Source organism: Eschrichtius robustus, chromosome 7 (genome assembly GCF_028021215.1).
Source record: "Eschrichtius robustus isolate mEscRob2 chromosome 7, mEscRob2.pri, whole genome shotgun sequence".
Classification (NCBI taxonomy): domain Eukaryota; kingdom Metazoa; phylum Chordata; class Mammalia; order Artiodactyla; family Eschrichtiidae; genus Eschrichtius; species Eschrichtius robustus.
Genome location: NC_090830.1, coordinates 110366763 through 110372599, shown reverse-complemented (window position 1 = coordinate 110372599; position 5837 = coordinate 110366763). Strand labels below are relative to the sequence as shown.

The 5837-nt window shown below is 41.1% G+C and overlaps 1 pseudogene; it reads right to left on the bottom strand.

Annotated features, from left to right (window-relative positions):
* Positions 1-5114: 5114 nt before the first annotated feature.
* On the bottom strand, positions 5115-5502 carry LOC137767185 (small ribosomal subunit protein uS8-like; annotated as a pseudogene).
* Between the last annotated feature and the right edge of the window lie 335 nt (positions 5503-5837).

Below are 5837 nucleotides of genomic sequence, written 5' to 3'. Positions count from 1 at the left end.
ACAAATCATTAGAAAAAGATTGGTGAGCATATAATAATATAACACAACACAATAAAGAAATAATGAGGATAGACAGGTCACAGAAGAGACTGACCCCTAACCATATGAAAAGATAGTGAGCTTCACTGATAAGAGAAATGAAAATTAAGACTATAAGGAAGCACTCACCTATTGCATTGGCAAAGATCCAAAAACCTGGTAACTCTGTATTGGTGAGGATGTAAATTGGTACAATCTCTTTAGCGGGCAACTGGCAAGGTCTATTACCTTTGATTTGACAATTCCACAGCAACACTCACACACGTAGGAAAATGATGTGCAAGGGTTTATGTTGCAACACTTTTGGTCATTGGAAGCAACCTATATATTCATCAAAGGGAACTGGTTAAACAACTGCTACCTCTATACAGTGGAATATTATGCAGCCATGGAAAAGATGAGGAGACTGCCCGCAGTGATAAGGAATGATCTCTAAGATATATTGTTAAGAAGACAAAGTGCAAAACAGTGTGTAAAGTATGTTACTATTTGCATATGCAGGTCCTGAAGGAGGGTAGATAATATATTATGTATATGTATGTTTGTAAATGAATGAAAATCTCTGGGAAGATACACAAGAAACTGGTAACAGTGGTCCATATAGGGAAGGGAGACTTCCCCGCCCGATAAACTTACTTTTATATCTTTTAAAATCTGTGATATATTAATGTTGTACCTGTAAATAAATATAGATAGATAAATTTTTTAAATGTAAAAGAGATCCAGGGCTGGCTTAATGGACGTACAACCTATATACTTGCAAAGGGCCCTGCACTCGGTTTAATGCTCCGATGTCACCACCTTGAAATTCTTAATAATTTTTGAACAAGGGTCCCTTCACTTTCATCTTGCACTAGGGCTGTGTAAATTATCTAGCCAATCCTGGAGAAACTCTTGGTTTACAAATGTTATCTGAGGTTAAGTCCTGATTTAAAAGGAGATACTTGTGGAAGTCAAAGACATTTTCATTTGCTTGTGGCCACTACTGACAACCATTAAACAATAAATAGCCAAATAAATCTTTGCAATTGCAGGGCAAACAACCCAAATCATCTGTATTTGCCTGATCACTAAAAGCCACACATTTGCCAGCAGGAATATCTACCCTCAAATGATGAGGTTCACTTTGCCCAAACTGGAAAAGCCATTTCCAGCTCTTCAAAGACTACCTGACATTTCAGCTTTCTGTGAAAGGAAGGTCTGCACAATAAAAATCTCATGCAGTTTCTGCCTGTCACACAGACTAAACAAAATGATGCTTCTTTTAAAACACATATGCATGAGATATTTTGCTTTTAGGAATTTTGTTATGATAACCTTAGGCAAACAAACACAACAGAACTAGCTCCTACCTGGCCAGGCTGGCATCGCCTGTCTGAACAGTCCTTTCAATCTGGCCAGTTTCAGCCAAGGATGCTTATCCTCAAATGAATGGATTATAAATATATTTTATTATAGGACTAGAATAAGTGCCAGAAACACTCCAGCAAAGTGAACCAAAGACAACACTCAGAGGATAAGGAGGGAGAAAGATGCAGTTTAGACAACAATTATGTCTACTTACTGTGCATTTAGTTTCTCGGCTGTAAAATGGGTAAAATACTACCTATTTCACAAAGCCTCGCCATGGATTAAATGAGATAATGGATGTGGATATGCTTTGTAAATTGCTAATTACTAAGGTAACATCATCCATATTATTATGTAAGGATATTATTTTGAGTGGGTATCTGTGTTTGTACTGCCAGTGTTGCTTTAAATGGGAGGGGCAGCCACGTTTAATACCTCCACCGCTAACTAAAGAACTCTTTTCTTCTAAGTGCGAAAGTAAAACAGGGCCTCCCAATGTAAAATAAACAAACAACCCAGAAGTAAACAGAATGAAAAGTGAAAGTTCCCCTTCACCTTCTGCCACAAATCCTAGTCCTTTTAACAGAGCATAGTATAAATTCTTCTAGGAGGATTTTTTAAACATATCTGAATAACAAAATAAAACTGCTAGAAGTCTGTGAGATGCATCACAACCCCCTTCCCAATGTTAGGGAATGGCATTGCTTCTCATGGCTATTGTGAATAATGCTGCTGTGAACACAGACGTACAAATATCTGTTGAAGTTCCTTCTTTCAATGCTTTTGGGTATATACCCAGAAGTGAACTTGCTGGATCATATGGTAATTTTATGTTTAATTTTGTGAGGAACCATCAGACAGTTTTCCACAGCAGCGACACCATTTTACATTCCTACCAGCAATGTACAGGGTTCTGATTTCTCTGCATTCTCTCCAACATTCACTTCTTTTCTTTTTTTTTTTTAAATAATTGTCCTAATCGGTGTGAAGTGGTGAAATCTGCACTTTTAACATGCTCCTCCACATGATTCTTTTTTTTAATTAATTAATTATTTACTTATTTGGCTGCGTTGGGTCTTCGTAGCTGCGCAGTAGTTGTGGCTCGTGGGCTCTAGAGCGCAGGCTCAGTAGTTATGGCGCACGGGCTTAGTTGCTCTGCAGCATGTGGGATCTTCCCACACCAGGGCTCGAACCTGTGTCCCCTGCATTGGCAGGCGGATTCTTAATCACTGCGCCACCAGGGAAGTCCATCCACATGATTCTTATTCACACCAAAGTTTGAGAATTGCTGTCTTTAGAAATCTTAGCAGGGGCTTCCCTGATGGCTCAGTGGTTGAGAATCTGCCTGCCAATGCAGGGGACACAGGTTCGAGCCCTGGTCTGGGAAGATCCCACATGCCACGGAGCAACTAAGCCCGTGTGCCACAACTACTGAGCCTGTGCTCTAGAGTCCGTGAGCCACAACTACTGAGCCTGCGTGCTGCAACTACTGAAGCCCGTGTGCCCAGAGCCTGTGCTCCACAACAAGAGAAGCCACCACAGTGAGAAGCCCGCGCACCACAACGAAGAGTAGCCCCCTATAGCCGCAGTTAGAGAAAGCCCGTGAGCAGCAACAAAGCCCCAACACAACCAAAAATAAATAAATAAAATAAATAAATTAAATTTAAAAAAAAAGAAATCTTAGCAGCAGAAAGAGAAGGGGCAGCGAGCCTTCTAAGTCTGAGAAGCAAAGCAGGGATTTGCCTACAAGTGTCATTGTCCACAGTAGATTAATGGGGCTAGTTTGATCACCCCTCAAGTGAAAAAAAAATTTAAAGGAATGGTCTTAAACCACCTGCTCAGAAGTTGGTAGGTTGAAGAGAAACAGGGAGACAGCTGCTGACCTTGGTAGCCACCTTGAGCTGAATCAAAGCAAAGAAAAAAGTCCTTCAAACCAAATATTGTCCCATAGCAGCCTTGAGCAGGACAAATAATGTTTAGCCTCACAGCCCACAAGGGGAAAATAGTTCCTTTCTGGCAACGTCTGGCTGAGTAAGCAAAACAAGGCCCTACCCGCCAAAGGGGAGGGGAACTGGTGCCAGTTACAACAGAGAGGAGGAAAGGAGGTGGGGGGAGGAGACCCATAAAAGGGTGGAGCCGTGAGCCTGTGACCTTGGGTTTCCCTCCACTGGAAAGCTTCCTTAATACTTAGGTTCGTATTCACAGAATTTTTGGATGGTACAGTGCACTGGTAAGAAATTAGGGCAATGGGACTCAGGCTCTCAAGTGATGAAATTGTGCCCCCTAGTGGTTGTTCTTTAGCACATTCAAGTCATTAAAGATCAAAGATTGGGAGGCGGAGTGAGGAATGGACTGGTGGTGGAGATCAGTGGCAGCCTCAATTTAATTGATTACAGTTGGCTAGAATGGAGAGAATTTTGAAAATATTCTCCTCAACCCTACTTCCTGTGGTAATCTGGATGCTAGCAGTACTTTCTGTAATAAAGAGAGTGACATCAATTTCATTTGAGTGCTTTCTTATCATACCACACACCTCTGCACAACACCAAAAGGTAGGTTTTATTGTTGTTGTTATTATTACTACTATTCTCATCTAATGGGTGAAGGAACAGAGGCTCAGAGGGTTCAGTGACTTTTCCAAGGCCACAGGCTCCACCTCTGAACCACAGCTCCTCACAACATGTAAGCACCTAAGAACATAATGGAAAAGAAACAGATCACTGGAATGAAAAGCCATGCCTCCTTACTTAAGTTCTCTGCCATGACTAGGGGAAGCAGACATATACACTAGAAAATAACTTTATGTATTTTTTGTACTGTTAAAAAGAAATAAAAGCCCCAAATGGAGTCATTTGTCCCCATGTCAGCAAACCAAGATTTTGCTGCAGTTTCAACCTCTCCCCAGAAAGCGACCTTCAAATAGACAATCTGATCAGCACTAGGGAGATAATCTGTAGAAGACCCCTGGCATTTGCTTCCCCCCAAAAAAGAAGACGACCTGGCCTGAAACAATTCTTTCTTTTCTTTTGCTAATAACTTCCTTGCCCCACCCTCCTTCTGACTATAAAAACCTTCCATTTTGTACAACTCCTTGGAGCGCCCTTCTATTTACTAGATGAGATGCTGCTCGATTTATGAATCATTGAATAAAGCCAATTAGCTCTTCAAATTTATTCAGTTGAATTTTTGTTTTGTAACAGTTAAAACATAAAAATAATCGAATTATTTGTTGGGCTTCCCTGGTGGCACAGTGGTTAAGAATCTGCCTGCCAATGCAGGGGACACGGGTTCGAGCCCTGGTCTGGGAAGATCCCACATGCTGCGGAGCAGCTAAGCCTGTGTGCCACAACTACTGAGCCCGCACTCTAGAGCCCACGAGCCACAACTACTGAGCCCACATGTCACACTGCTGAAGCCCGCGCCTAGAGCCTGTGATCCACAACAAGAGAAGCCACTGCAATGAGAAGCCCACGCACCGCAACGAAGGGTAGCCCCCGATCGCCGGAACTAGAGAAAGCCCACGCAGCAACAAAGACCCAATGCAGCCAAAAATAAATAAATTTATTTTAAAAAATTATTCATAATCCCACCATGCAGAATTATTCACTATTTGCATTTTGGTGAATATTATCTAAGACTTTTTACTATGTGCATATATAATCGTATATATCATTATTTTATTAAGAAAGAAATAATAGTATTTGTTATTGTTATTCACTGAGGCATTATATTTGTATGTATGTGTTACATCCCGAGAAAAAGAATCCCAGGATTTTCCCTCCTGTGTGTTTTCATCTTGCTTCCACAAGATGGTCTATGATGCCAGCCAAGATCACCAGTACAAAGGATGGGATGGGATCAGGTAGTCTGTCATTATTCTAGATCACCAAATTGCACACCAAATCTGGGGTTGATCACTTTACAACTGTTTAAGCTGCTTGTGAGGTTCACAACAATTTACCCAACTCTGTGGTCATTAATGGATGCTTTATCATCAGTTAGAAACCAGATGATAGCTTTGGAGCACTGCCTGGTAAGAACCTGGTGTTTGCCTCTCTTCTCAGCAATGTTGATGATCTTGAGAACCTTGGCCAGGATGTTCATGTGCACCATTATGGTGGCACGGAAAGATGGTGGAAAGAGCATGACAGTCTTTTATGACCTATGTTTCCCCTTACTATATCACAACATTCTAAAGGCTGCCTTTAACTTTTTTTAGTGGCTTTATTCATAATAGTCAAACACTAGAAGGAAGCCAAACAGCCAAATATCCATCATACAATTTACCTTTGTAACCATTTTCAGTGTAAAATTCAGTGGCATTAAGTACATTCACACTGTTGTGCAATCATCACCACTATCCATCTCTAGGACTTTTTCATCATCCCAAACTATAACTCTGTACCCATTTAACAATAACTCCCTATTCTCCCCTCCCCCCAGCCCTT